General features: G+C 39.0%; 1 long non-coding RNA gene across 4 annotated transcripts; it reads right to left on the bottom strand.

The window, feature by feature from the left end:
• Nucleotides 1–13,068: 13,068 nt before the first annotated feature.
• On the bottom strand, nt 13,069–15,337 carry LOC148398614 (uncharacterized). 4 transcript variants are annotated; one of them, XR_015858091.1, is made up of 3 exons: nt 13,962–15,337; nt 13,520–13,890; nt 13,069–13,385 (listed from the first exon to the last, which is right to left on the bottom strand). It is a non-coding gene; the product is annotated as an uncharacterized LOC148398614 (long non-coding RNA). The 4 variants fall into 4 exon arrangements; XR_015858090.1 differs by having other exon boundaries at nt 13,069–13,670; nt 13,779–13,890; XR_015858089.1 differs by having other exon boundaries at nt 13,069–13,890; nt 13,962–14,132; nt 15,120–15,337.
• Between the last annotated feature and the right edge of the window lie 247 nt (nt 15,338–15,584).

The raw sequence follows: 15,584 nt of genomic DNA, 5'->3' as shown, positions 1-15,584 counted from the left end.
AAATGTGTCTTGAAAACAGAAAATGCACATCAAAACAAATGAACACATGGGAAGAAACTCATGGAGTCAAGGTTTGTGACCAAACTGTAAGAAACCACCTAAAAGAAATAAATGAAACCCCTGATTAACACCTAAACAGAACAAGACAATATTGCAATAGGCTGTGGAAAAGCAATTTCACACTGTGGATGGCTGAATGGAAGTTAATCAGTGATGAATCGCGAACCTGCAAAGGGGAAAAATGATGAGGTTGGAACTTTTGTTTGGTGCCATTTAATGAAGAAGGCAATGCAAATTTCCACAGTCATTGTATCATTGATGATACAGGGCTGCATGCCAAGAAAAGGCACAGGGGAAATGCCAGTCAGCTTTTCAATAAAAATAGAAATAATCCATCTATCAGAAAATATTGCTTGAAGACAGACACATTGGCCCCTATTTTATTCCCAGCGCAAGTCTTCCACAAAGACGAGTCTAATTGTGCTCATGGGTAAAGTTTTCTTCAAGAATTTGCTCAGGTTGAATTGGGCATAACGAGGCGTTTGCATTTTTTTTTTTGCCATTGTGGGATAGAACATAATTGTTTACCAGTCAATTCTGGTAGCAGCCCTCATTTACATCCAAATCAGTTCTGAATGCAATGCGTGTCAGTACTTGACATTGTGGAAAAAGAAATGGCATGATAAAGTCCGTGCATGACATTGGCAGGTAAACTGCAAGATCTCCCCTTGTAGATGATGTAGTCGGCCGTGCATGTGACATGTGGACTCAGATACCAACTTGCACTCTACCTTGCGTACGTGCGTGTTTAACACCCCTAACCTCCAACAGGCTGTGCTATTAAATTACTGTATTTCTAGGATGACAATGTTATATCATTTGTTCAATGAATTGATTTTTACAATGATTCAGAGAAATTGCCCCACTCTTGTTTCTTATTTATGAATGATGTTCACCACACGTTTGTCTGCCTTTGTCTCGATCAAATGCACCAAAATTGCGTTACACTACCAGTGCCACCAGTTAGACCTATTTTGCTTTTGGTTCACTAAAAATATTGCAGTATTGGATACTGTGTGTGGCACTTCAAAAGCTGGTGCAAGGTCACAGAAAAACTGCAACCCAATATCAGGTTGGCCATTTCGTGCAGCGGTCCCCAATCTTTTTAGCACCAAGCACCGGATTATGTGTCAGACAGTATTTTCACGGACTGGCTTTTAAAGTGCAGCAGATAAATACAACAAAATAAAAAGATACGACCGGCATAACAGCAATAGTATAATATTATGATAAAAGTGAATCCACTATGTACACCTATGCAACTTTACTAGCAGCGTCCTAATACCATTGCGCCAACAACATAACATGAGTTATGTTCACGTCAACAAGGTGTAGGAGAGTTAGATAATAAAACAAAAATAACATAAGTTATTTATTCTTTCTTGCGTGACCAAATGATCCACAGACCGCGGCCCAGGTGTTGAGGACCACTGATTTTGTGTACAGCAGTGTTCACCTATTTTTGTTTTTATTCATAGGTTCACTTAAGTCCCGCTTGGCCACTTCACTTTTTGTGTAGTGGACCTAAGGATGCTGAAAAAGTAGTAAAAAGATGTGAATCGTCTGCATGATTGTAACCCTGTCAAAGATAAGGTTAGGAAAATATTTTAAAATCCTTACTATTCAACATTAATAATCTCTTGTCATACTTGTGAAAAAATTGTTAACCCAACAAATTTTGTAACAAAGCAAACAAGGGGAGAACATGCAAACTGCAAACACCCAACTTTAACTTTTAGGCTGAAGTGCTATCCACTAGCTCTCCATGCTGCCCTTCTCAACAAATTGTTAAAAACCCATTTCAATCTGGTGGCTATAGTTGTCAGCCAATACACACACGCACACCCACATATGCCTGTGCGATGGTGAGGTCATTAGGATTTATTAGAAATGATGGTGCTGTCCTATGCCACAAGGTCAGACTGTTAATTGTATTGGACTTAAGATGAGACAGTAGAACACACACAGGCCGAATACAGTAGGCCTATACAGCAGAGTAGAATAGGCTAATGTGATTTTGATAATGACTAGACATCAAACATGAAACATGACTCAATAGACAGGGCCACCAAAGATGAGAGACACACTGCCAATTATCTCCAACATAGCAAGGAGGAAGCAAAAGAGGATATATTGTCTATCTTTTATACTTAGTTGACAATGAGCACCATTTTTAAATCTGAGCAAAAGTACTGGAACAGAAACTTCAAAAAGCTTGGTCTTAAAAGTGAGTTGTTCATGCTTTGCTTTAAGGGCATCATGGCTGTGATACATTAACATAACAGACTTTTAGATTTTTCTTTCGTGAAGCTTTCCCAGACCCCATTATCCAGTAAATTAGCATTTATTTTGGGCAGTTGCAATAGTTCATTTAGTTGTTACTTTAGGAGGTACAACGTACGCTTTTGGTGAGGATGATGATTCGACCAGTTTAATACTGTTAGAATAGACCTCTTTGGCACATGTGATTAGCTAGGTATCTTGAGCTATGCCGTTATCTTGCTGTGACCTTTCTGTTGCTTTCACTGGCTTTCCCTTCTCTATGACACTCTTTGCACACACGTATGAGTTGATCTCAGTTAAGACTGCAAAGTCATACATATCACACAGGCGAGTTAAGAGTCCCCCCACCCTTACAGGAGGGCGGACAAGAGGAGTATAAGAGCAGGGACCTTGGAGGTGGGGGTTACACCTTCTTCCGCAATCTTGCAGAGAAGGCTCCACAGCTGTGTATCGCGCTTTCTGGCATACATTAAATAGTTAAACTGAGAAGGCAGCCTCCTGGTAATTAATATTAGCATAGTGAGCATTAAGGATAAATAACTGGGACAAAATCTAACAATACCTTGCACTTGAATTTTGGCCTTTTTTTTTGCACAGTTAATTACCGTAATTTTCGGACTATAAGTCGCGTTTTTTCATAGTTTGGGTTGGGGGGGCGACTTATACTCAGGAGCGACTTATGTGTTTTTTTTTTTTTCACAATTTTTTACTTGATCATTAACACATCACTTACTTACAAGTATAGTTGACCACTTCACATGTTATTTTTAGTATAGTTGATCACTTCACATGCTTTTATATCTTTATCTTGAACATATTCAAAACATAAAAAATAGAGAAAAAATCAAATAAAGCTATTAACACTTTAAAGCGCCATATCCAAGTCCACTGTCTGCTGTATGCACACTTGCTCCATTTTTGCTCTTCTTATATTTATTATGTTATTTGTTTATTTCTTGTTTATTATATATTATTTATTATTATACTCTTATTTATTCATTGTTTGAGCCTTCTTGTTTTTTTTGTGTTGTTTACTTGTATGCATATTGTGTACTATGTCTTGTCACCGTGGGATAGTGGAAACGTAATAAAGTTAAAGTCCCAATGATCATCGTCACACACACATCTGGGTGTGGTGAAATTTGTCCTCTGCATTTAACCCATCCCCATGTGATTTTGATCCATCCCCTGGGGGAGAGGGGAGCAGTGAGCAGCAGCGGTGCCGCGCTCGGGAATCATTTGGTGATCTAACCCCCCAATTCCAACCCTGAATGCTGAGTGCCAAGCAGGGAGGCAATGGGTCCCATTTTTATAGTCTTTGATATGACCCGGCCGGGGTTTGAACCCACAACCTTCCAGTCTCAGGGCGGACACTCTACTACTAGGCCACTGAGCCGGTAAATTCGATCTCTTTGTGTGTCTTGGCATATGAAGAAATCGACAATAAAGCAGACTGACTTTGATGAAACAACCAAATAAACAAAACAAAAAAACTAGCCTCGTAGATCTGCGGAATAACGACGAGGCTGACGTCTGGACGCACGCGCGGCGTTGTTGACAAAGGACGAGGAATGTGATCGATGTATTTAATGATTTAAAGTGCACAGATGGTTTGATAATATTGCTTATATAATAGTTATTTGAAATATAATTTATATATTGTTATAAGGGCCTGTAGAATATTTTGAATTGCAAGCGCCATCAGCCGCGCGCACCCATTGTTGACAAAGAACGATCGATGGATTTAATGAATTGGAGTGACACCGATGGTTTTATAAACGTGTTATTTATGTAATAGTTCTCTTTAATAACTCTATATGTTACGTCAGGCCCGTTCTCAGCTCTTTGTTTGTGTTTGTCACGTTAGCATACCTATTGTTTAGCCTGTTGTTGCTATCGTATCGAACGATCGATGGATTTAATGAATTGGAGTGACACAGATGGTTTTATAAACATGTTATTTATGTAATAGTTGTCTTTAATAACTCTATATGTTACGTCAGGCCCGTTCTCAGCTCTTTGTTTGTGTTTGTCACGTTAGCATACCTATCGTTTAGCCTGTTGTTGCTATCGTTTAGCCTGTTGTTGCTCGTTCACGACTGTTCTTGGTGTGGTATTTTGTCGAATAAATTTCCCCCCAAAATGCGACTTATACTCCGGAGCGACTTATATATGTTTTTTTTCACTTTTTGGGGCATTTTATGGCTGGTGCGATTTATACTCCGGAGCAACTTATAGTCCGAAAATTACGGTATATGCTATTGATTGTGGTTGCATTATTTTTCAAATTGGCAGACAGAATGATTCTGCTGACTTCTGAGGTGCTTTTGCTGCTGCTCTCATGTGTTGGCTCCGTGAATATTATTAAGCCATTTTCTTAAGCCCTTGGTCTTAACCACTGACTTTGTTTAGATAAAACAAAGCTCCGAGCAGTGGTTCTATGATTTGACTTGTAGGTTAGGGAGAAAACTTTTGTGTGTGTTTTCTTTTCTAAACTTGTGATGTTTGAAATTACCTCAGTTACACATAGATTTGAGTGACATGTTTTAGTGGGGTTGTCAAACTAATTTTTGCTGCGGGCCACTTCATAGTTGCGGCTTACCTTGGAGGGCCATTATGACAGTGACACCAAATAAATGTTTAATTGTCTCGTATTAATAAATATATACACAATAAATAGATGGATTACTAGTTTTTAAATCAGAACTAATCTTTTCTTCAATTGTTCAAATTACTATAAAAAGGGTAAAAGAATTCTTAAAAATCTGAAAATTATTATTTAGTATACATGCAAATTTTGGTACAGATTTCAGCGAGGATTGTGGGAGTTGACATGATTTGATTTCGTGGGCCATATAAAATGACATGGCGGGCTGGATCTGGCCCCCGGGCCTTGAATTTGACACGATGATGTAAGCCTTACATTGTAAGGGAACGAGAGCAATGCACTCGCACCATCACTTGTTGAATGGTACGAAGGGGGGGTGTGGGGGGTATGCAACACGCGGCTCTCGAGCAGCATGCAGCTCTTTAGCGCTGCCCTAGTGGCTCCCTGGAGCTCTTCTTAAAAATTTATGAAAATGGAAAAGGATAACAGGGAAAATATATTTTCTATTTTAGTATAGTTTCTGTAGCAGGGAAAACTCGAGAAAAACATTTTCAACATTTTCCAATGCTGTAAATTGTGTAAAATACATATTAAATTTCAAAACATCTGTCAACGGAGATTCGCGATGAATTTGGATTTCCAGAATTTGGATTTGTCTATGTGTGCTCTGTGATTGGCTGGCAACCAGTTTAGGGTTAACACCGCCTTGGAATGCACATTAATTATCAGACCAATAATTTATTGGCGGATATTGAGAAAAATTACACCTATTCCTATCTGATTTTGCTTTATCGAACCGACCTATCGGTTCAATACAGCAAAATAGACCAATACGTATATGTATAGGCCAACATTGACAACCACATCAAATACACTAATGTACAACCAGCAGAAGTCTCCTTGACTCTAAAAACATGATTTATTATTATTATTGAAACTTGGGGTAACATTTTTCACAAGCGCATTTTCCTGTTCACTTAAATGAGCTTGGGCTCCCTTGGTGGTCAGCCCACCCGACAGCTGTGGCATCGCCTCAAGGGCGGCCTGCTTCATGTGCCACCAGAGTACTTGGAAGAAGGAGAGTGATGACGGCCTGTGTCTTTTGCTTTTTAACTGTACTTTAACATACCTTTGTTGCTGGATACTATCATTGTGTGGACTTTATCAACATTGGAATACAGTATAAATGAACAAGTTCTAGCAATTTTTCATTACACTAAACATTGTGGAGGAGATGGCGCGACGAGTGGGATCATTAACAGGTCTGTCTGGCAGCTGGCATAGCAAAAGCACCATAAACATGCCTCACCAACCCCGCCTACTGCCTAAAAAGCGCTAGCTGGGATAGTGGTTTGGAACAAATAAATTAATAATAATAACTAGAAAATGCAATTTCTGGAGAAATTGCGTGTGAAGGCGAATACTTTGAATCACTTCTTGGGGAATGATGCCGAATGATGTTGAAATGAGTTGAATTTCTTGAGAAATGTGGAAAATAGAAGTGTAATACAGAATTTTGGTGAATTTGGTTGAATTTCAAATTTGAAAGTTTGGAATTTTTGGTAAGTGGGAGATTGTGGAATAGGTAGGCAAAAGATGAACAGTTGAAAGTTGGAACGGGTTGAAACGGTTAAATAATGTAGAAGTTAGACCAAATCTTGAATCCCCATAGAGAATGAGTGGGAATTAAAAGAAAAAACAATTGCGCCAAAATTTTTTGAAATTTGGAAAAAAACGATAAAAAACGGCTTCAGGAGGTTCACTTTTGGGGTTAAAATGTTGAAACGGGTTCAATCGGACAATAAATGCAAAAGTTAGCGCCTAATGTAGCTATTTAGGGCAGTTAATGTTGAAATAAGGTCACTTCCGGTTTGATTTGGGTCACTTCCGGTCTATTTGGGTCACTTCCGGTTTGATAAGAGGCACTTCCGGTCTAGCTGAGGTCACTTCCGGTTTATTTGGGGTCACTTCCGGTTTAAAAAGGTCACTTCCGGTTTAAAAAGGTCACTTCCGGTTTGATTTGGGGTCACTTCCGGTTTACCTGAGGTCACTCCCTGTTTACCTAAGGTCACTTCCGGTTCGATTTGGGGCACTTCGGGTTCATTCTAGGTTCATTGGGAGCACTTCAGGGTCAATCCAAGATGGCCGCCACACTGGAAGTGGGGGTCAAGGGTTGAATTTTGTAAGCATAGTGGAAGTGGGGGTGAAGGGGGTGAATATGGTAAGGATGAGGTGACCAAAGTGAATAAAGTTGGAATGGGTTGAATCGGTTGAAAAATGTAGAAATTAGAGTAGAAAAAACAAATTTTGTAGAATTTGGTTGAATTTCAAAATTGAAAATTTGGAAATTTTGGTAAGTGGGAAGGTGTGGAATAGGTAGGCAAAAGATGAACAGTTGAAAGTTGGAATGGGTTGAATCGGTTGAAAAACGTAGAAGTTAGAGTAGAAAAACGAAATTTTGGAGAATTTGGTTGAATTTCAAATTTGAAATTTTGGAATTTTTGGTAGGTGAGAAGTTGTGGAATAGGCAGGCAAAAGATGAACAGTTGAAAGTTGGAATGGGCTGAATCGGTTGAAAAATGTAGAAATTAGAGTAGAAAAACGAAATTACGAAGAATTTGGTTGAATTTCAAATTTGAAAATTTGGAATTTTTTTGTAAGTGGGAAGTTGTGGAATAGGTAGGCAAAAGATGAACAGTTGGAAGTTGGAACGGGTTGAATCGGTCGAAAAATGTAGAAATTAGAGGTGAAAAACGAAATTTCGTGAAATTTTGTCGGAATTTTTAACGTGAAAACGTGAAATTTTTGAATTTGGGAATTTGGGGAATGTCGAGAATCATTCCGAATGTGGTTTGAATGTGCTGAATGAGGTGAATTTAAAAGGGGAATGACGTAAATGTGAAATGTCGAATCTGCCATTGAGAATGAATGGGGAAAAATTTGTCGTAAATTCGCGAATTTTGCGAAATCGGAAAATTTTCGGAACGAGAAAAATGGAAGCGCTCATCTCGTGAATATTTGGAATACGTCAAAAGTGGAACGGAGTGAATCGGATGAATTATGTGGAAGAAGAAGCGGGACAAAAAAGTGGCGGGAATAAAATAGAAGAATAATAATAACTAGAAAATGCAATTTCTGGAGAAATTGCGTGTGAAGGCGAAGACTTTGACTCACTTCTTGGGGAATGATGCCGAATGATGTTGAAATGAGTTGAATTACTTGAGAAATGTAGAAAACAGAGGTGAAAAACGGAATTTTGGAGAATTTGGTGGAATTTTGGAGGATTTGGTTGAATTTCGAATCTGAAAATGTGGAATTTATGGTAAGTGGGAATTTGGGGAATAGGTAGGAAAAAGATGAAGAGTTGAAAGTTGGAATGGGTTGAATCGGTTGAAAAATGTAGAAATTAGAGTAGAAAAACAAATTTTTGGAGAATTTGGTTGAATTTCAAATTTGAAAATTTGGAATTTTTTGTAAAGGGAAGTTGTGGAATAGGTAGGCAAAATATGAATACTTGAAAGTTGGAATGGGTTGAATCGGTAGAGAAATGTAGAAATGAGAGTAGAAAACGAAATTTTGGAGAATTTGGTTGAATTTCAAATTTGGAATTTTTGGTAAGTTGGAAGTTGTAGAATAGGTAGGCAAAAGATGAACAGTTGAAAGTTGGAATGGGTTGAATCGGTTGAACAATGTAGAAATTAGAGTAGAAAAAAAATGTTGGAGAATTTGGTTGAATTTCAAATTTGGAATTTTTGGTAAGTGGGAAGTTGTGGAATAGTTAGGCTAAAGATGAAGAGTTGAAAGTTGGAATGGGTAGAATCGGTTGAAAAATGTAGAAATTAGACTAGAAAAACAAAATTTTGAAAAATTTGTTTGAATTTCAAATTTGGAATTTTTGGTAAGTCGGAAGTTGTGGAATAGGTAGGCAAAAGATGAAGAGTTGAAAGTTGGAATGGGTTGAATTGGTTGAACAATGTAGAAATTAGAGTAGAAAAACAAAATGTTGGAGAATTTGGTTGAATTTCAAATCTGGAATTTTTGGTGAGTGGGAAGTTGTGGAATAGGTAGGCAAAAGATGAAGAGTTGAAAGTTGGAATGGGTTGAATCGGTTGAACAATGTAGAAATTAGATTAGAAAAACGAAATTTTGGAGAATTTGGTTGAATTTCAAATTTGGAATTTTTGATAAGTGGGAAGTTGTGGAATAGGTAGGCAAAAGATGAACAGTTGAAAGTTGGTATGGGTAGAATCGGTTGAAAAATGTAGAAATTAGAGTAGAAAAACGAAATTTTGAAAAATTTGGTTGAATTTCAAATTTGGAATTTTTGGTAAACGGGAAGTTGTGGAATAGGTAGGCAAAAGATGAACAGTTGAAAGTTGGAATGGGTTGAATCGGTTGAAAAACGTAGAAGTTAGAGTAAAAAAACAAAATTTTGTAGAATTTGGTTGAATTTCAAATTTGAAAATTTTGAATATTTGGTATGTGAGAAGTTGTGGAATAGGCAGGCAAAAGATGAACAGTTGAAAGTTGGAATGGGTTGAATCGGTTGAAAAATGTAGAAATTAGAGTAGAAAAACGAAATTACGAAGAATTTGGTTGAATTTCAAATTTGAAAATTTGGAATTTTTTTGTAAGTGGGAAGTTGTGGAATAGGTAGGCAAAAGATGAACAGTTGGAAGTTGAAACGGGTTGAATCGGTCGAAAAATGTAGAAATTAGAGGTGAAAAACGAAATTTCGTGAAATTTTGTCGGAATTTTTAACGTGAAAACGTGAAATTTTTGAATTTGGGAATTTTGGGAATGTCGAGAATCATTCTGAATGTGGTTTGAATGTGCTGAATGAGGTGAATTTAAAAGGGGAATGACGTAAATGTGAAATGTCGAATCTGCCATTGAGAATGAATGGGGAAAAATTTGTCGTAAATTCGCGAATTTTGCGAAATCGGAAAATTTTCGGAACGAGAAAAATGGAAGCGCTCATCTCGTGAATATTTGGAATACGTCAAAAGTGGAACGGAGTGAATCGGATGAATTATGTGGAAGAAGAAGCGGGACAAAAAAGTGTGGAGAATAAAATATAATAATAATAATAACTAGAAAATGCAATTTCTGGAGAAATTGCGTGTGAAGGCGAATACTTTGAATCACTTCTTGGGGAATGATGCCGAATGATGTTGAAATGAGTTGAATTTCTTGAGAAATGTGGAAAATAGAAGTGTAATACTAAATTTTGGAGAATTTGGTTGAATTTCAAATTTGAAAGTTTGAAATTTTTTGGTAAGTGGGAGGTTGTGGAATAGGTAGCCAAAAGATGAACAGTTGAAAGTTGGAACGGGTTGAAACGGTTAAATAATGTAGAAGTTAGAAAAAATCTTGAATCTCCATAGAGAATAAGTGGGAATTAAAAGAAAAAGCAATTGCGCCAAAATTTTTTTAAATTTGGAACAAAACTAAAAAAAACGGCTTCAGGAGGTTCACTTTTGGGGTTAAAATGTTGAAACGGGTTCAATCGGACAATAAATGCAAAAGTTAGCACCTAATGTAGCTATTTAGGGCAGTTAATGTTGAAATAAGGTCACTTCCGGTTTGATTTGGGTCACTTCCGGTCTATTTTGGTCACTTCCGGTTTGATAAGAGGCACTTCCGGTCTAGCTGAGGTCACTTCCGGTTTATTTGGGGTCACTTCCGGTTTAAAAAGGTCACTTCTGGTTTAAAAAGGTCACTTCCGGTTTGATTTGGGGTCACTTCCGGTTTACTTGAGGTCACTTCCGGTTCATTTGGGGTCACTTCCGGTTTGATTTGGGTCACTTCTGGTCTATTTGGGTCACTTCCGGTTTGATTAGAGGCACTTCCGGTCTAGCTGAGGTCACTTCCGGTTTATTTGGGGTCACTTCCGGTTTAAAAAGGTCACTTCCGGTTTAAAAAGGTCACTTCCGGTTTGATTTAGGGTCACTTCCGGTTTACCTGGGGTCACTTCCGGTTCATTTGGGGTCACTTCCGGTTTGATTTGGGTCACTTCCGGTTTGATTTGGGGTCACTTCCGGTTTACCTGAGGTCACTTCCTGTTTACCTAAGGTCACTTCCGGTTCGAATTGGGGCACTTCCGGTTCATTCTAGGTTCATTGGGAGCACTTCAGGGTCAATCCAAGATGGCCGCCACACTGGAAGTGGGGGTCAAGGGTTGAATTGTGTAAGCATAGTGGAAGTGGGGGTGAAGGGGTGAATATGGTAAGGATGAAGTGACCAAAGTGAATAAAGTTGGAATGGGTTGAATCGGTTGAAAAATGTAGAATTTAGAGTGAAAAAACGAAATTTTGTAGAATTTGGTGTGAATTTCAAAATAAAATTTTGGGAAATTTTGGTAAGTGGGAAGGTGTGGAATAGGTAGGCAAAAGATGAACAGTTGAAAGTTGGAATGGGTTGAATCGGTCAAAGAATGTAGAAATTAGAGGTGAAAAACCAAATTTTGTGAAATTTTGTCGAAATTTTTAACGTGAAAACGTGAAATTTTTGAATTTGGGAATTTTGGGAATGTCGAGAATCATTCCGAATGTGGTTTGAATGTGCTGAATGAGGTGAATTTAAAAGGGGAATGACGTAAATGTGAAATGTCGAATCTGCCATTGAGAATGAATGGGGAAAAATTTGTCGTAAATTCGCGAATTTTGCGAAATCGGAAAATTTTCGGAACGAGAAAAATGGAAGCGCTCATCTCGTGAATATTTGGAATACGTCAAAAGTGGAACGGAGTGAATCGGATGAATTATGTGGAAGAAGAAGCTGGACAAAAAAGTGTGGAGAATAAAATATAATAATAATAATAATAATAGAGAATGGTGTAGAATAACATATGTGTGAAGGCCATCGCCTTCACACAATAATAATAATAGAGAATGGTGTAGAATAACATATGTGTGAAGGCCATCGCCTTCACACAATAAGATGAATGAGAAGAAGAACTCTTTACTCTCACAAGGGTCGTGGGCGTGCTGGAGCCTATCCCAGCAGTCTTTTGGGTGATAGACGGGGCACATCCTGAACAGGTCGCCAGCCAATCGCAGGCTACACATAAACAAATAACCATTCACGCTCACAATCACACCTACGGACAATTTGGAGAGGTCAATTGGCCTGCCATGCATGTTTTTGGAATGTGGGAGGAAACCCAAGTACCAGAAGGGTACCCACATGGAGAAAATGCAAAGTCCACACTGGAAGGCCAGAGCCAGAATCGAACCCTGCACCTCCAACTGTGAGGCGGACATGCTAACCAGTGTGCCATTGTTTTACTATTATATTATACTATTATGGTGCAGGCCTATTATTATTATTATTATTATTATTACGTTTTGTACTTGAATGTTATCTATCCTTCTGTAAAGTGTAAATGTCTGTCGAAGATGTGCTATCCACAGAAAAAGGAAACTAGTTATATTTACACACCATAAAGAACGACAGTGATAAATCAGAGTGTCAAGTTGTTTATTTAACAGGCTGCTGCTGGAACAAGAATTATAAACACTGTGTCTGGTCTGCATGTTAACCACAAAGAAATAAATCAGTTCCAATCAGCTCCATTCCGTTTTCCTCTGTAAGTAGGCAATACACACAGTTTAGATGACACTTCATATTCTGTTTGGAAGCCCAAATAAAGTCATGACCTAGAGGTAAGTGGTATGGGTAAAAAAAAAAAAAAAGTCAACAAATCTGTTGTTTTTCATGTTATATTATTCTGATTATTAAATCTTTTTCCTTTTTCTTTTTAAAAAACTGAGTGATAAATGTTGTTGTTTTTCCTAGTTTAAAGAATGACCATGAAATACCTGCAAATCAGTGTGACTTGTGCTGCTGCCTTTGCGAGACCAGTTCAGATATGTGTCATCATAAATTTACACGATGAATAAGGTGTATTCAGACCTCTGTAGTGAAGGCTCTGCCGAACCCCTGAGACCGACTCAATGAACCCCTAGGGTTCGATCGAACCCAGGTTAAAAACCAGTGTCTTAGATTAACCTCCTCACAGAATCTCTAACACTCTCAACCACTTGCCTACATTGACCTAAATATGTACCGTATTGGCCCGAATATAAGACGACCCTGATTATCAAAAAGTCAAAAAAGTCAAAGTCTGCTTTATTGTCAATTTCTTCACATGCCAAGACACACAAAGAGATTGAAATTACGTTCCCACTATCCTACGGTGACAAGACATAGTTCACAATGTACATACAAGTAAACAACACAAGAAAAATAAAACAAGAAGGCACAATCAATGAATAAATAAGAGTGATGAATAAATAATAAATAAACAAATAACACAATAAATAAATACAGGACGCTACACAGAAGGGGTAAGAGAGTTCAGGATCCTAACAGCCTGGAGAATGAAGCTGTTGGTGAGTCTGGCGGTGCAGGAGCGCAGGCTCCAGTACCTCTTCCCAGAGGGCAGAAGATCAAACAAAGAGTGAGCGGGGTGACTCACATGACTCACAATCATGGTCGCCTTGCGGGCGAGATGGGAGGCGTAAATGCCTTTCAGGGAGGGGAGTGAAGCACCAATAATCTTACCAGCCGTGTTCACTATGCGCTGCAGGGCCTTCATGTTGTATTCAGTGCAGCTACCACCCCAGACAGCGATACAACTGGAGAGGACGCTCTCAATGGTGCCACGGCAGAATGAAGTCATGACGGCCAGAGGAGCACTTGCTCGCCTGAGTTTCTGCAGGAAGTACAGGCGGCGCTGAGCTTTCTTCGCCAGTGACACGGTGTTGGCGGACCAGGAGAGGTCCTCACTGATGTGCACCCCCAGGAATTTGGTGCTGCTCACCCTCTCCACCACAGCACCGTCGATGGTCAGTGGCAGGTGTTGGGTGTGACCCTTCCGGAAGTCAACAACAATTTCCTTGGTCTTGTTGACGTTCAGCAGGAGGTTGTTGTCCCTGCACCACACAGTCAGAAGGTCAACCTCCAACCTGTACTGAGTCTCGTCGCCCTTGGTGATGAGACCCACCAGAGTTGTGTCGTCAGCAAACTTCACTATGCGGTTGTCGCTGTATGACGCAGTGCAGTCATGCGTCAGCAGGGTGAAGTGCAGCGGACTGAGCACACAGCCTTGGGGGCCCCCCGTGCTCAGCGTGATGCTGGCAGAGATTTTGTCGCCAACACGTACCACCTGAGGCCTCTGACAGAGGAAGTCCAGTATCCAGTTGCAGAGGTAAGTACTGAGGCCTAGATTATAAGACGACCCCTTCTTTTTCAAGACTCAAATTTAAAAAAGACTTTTTGACTCAAGTTTGAAAAAAGACTTTTTGAACGCAAAATTTAATTTTTATACAGAAAATAATTACAGTACATCTGAAACAAATGATTATAACAATATATTCGAGAGAAAAAGCATGTTATTTTGCCTCATTCAAATCATGCAAAAACTGTCTATCACATCCTAATATCTGAACATTTAAATGTGTAAACTAAAGTGCAATCACATTTGTAAATGAATGGCTTCAGGTTTTTGAAATGTATATATATAAACCAATCTTCTGTGATAAAACAACAAAATTGCAATAACTGCATTAACCATCAAAGTGAAGTCTAACTGTAACTGTAGTCTTGAAACAAATCTGAATAAGGAAAAACATTGCAATAAGATAATGCAAACTGCTACCACTATTGTTGGGGAGCCTGAGGACTGGATAGGGGGTTGGCTCAGATGGTTATGCTCTTTTCGTCCCCAGGTGTCGGTCAGAACACAGGAGGGAAGACGTGGTTCAGTTTTGATTGCTTTACTGAATTATTGGCAAAACAGTAACAGGCACTGTGGCTCATAGGTGCATACAGGCAAACTGGCAAAAAGGTATTGTGTGAAGCATGTGAAGGGTGTGTGTGGTTTGTCGGGTGTGTGTGTGTGGTTCTGCAACAGACAGAATTACAGCACATAAATCAACACTCAACTTCTGACATCACACAACACTCCAAACATAAGTCATCGAGACAACAAAATACATTTGTTAGTCGCTGTGCCGCTGCGTAACGGCTACTCATACGATGGGAGGCAAATTTAAAGGAGCGCGCCAGAGCTGTCAATCAAACGGCGCGCACACAAAGCAAACCGCGATCGGACAAACAGCACAACAGTGGACAGTAGTAACAATGAAATGTATATACTCACTTTGTGTCAAGGACGCACACGATCACAGCAACATACTCAGTCGATACCTGCAACCTTTAACCTACCGCTGCGCACAAGCTCCAACAATCACGATAAGCTGAGGTAACTCACGCGGGACTTAAGGCGCATTGACGTAACTTCGCTTTAAAGATATCTGGCGCCATCTAGTGTTGTGAATGGTTATAATGTCTAGACCTCGAATGTAAAACGACCACCACTTTTTCAGTCTTATTTCAATGCAAAAAACATCGTCTTATATTCGGCCCAATACGGTATGTGAGGGACTGCTTTAAAAATGGCTCTCTGTAGTTGGAGAATGTAAACATAGGCACAGGTTTGGGAGGCAGAATGTCAAGCAGACCAAACGACAAAAACTTACTCAACACAATTTGCAGTGTTAAGACGTATGATGTCATTTAGAATGTATGTATTTCTGATGATTATGATTATGAAAAGTGGATTAAA

This window comes from Syngnathus floridae, chromosome 4, assembly GCF_059516105.1.
Source record: "Syngnathus floridae isolate MCC-2025c chromosome 4, RoL_Sflo_1.0, whole genome shotgun sequence".
Taxonomy (NCBI): domain Eukaryota; kingdom Metazoa; phylum Chordata; class Actinopteri; order Syngnathiformes; family Syngnathidae; genus Syngnathus; species Syngnathus floridae.
The sequence above is the reverse complement of the archived record's forward strand: the minus strand, read 5'-3'. Positions and strand labels throughout refer to the sequence as shown.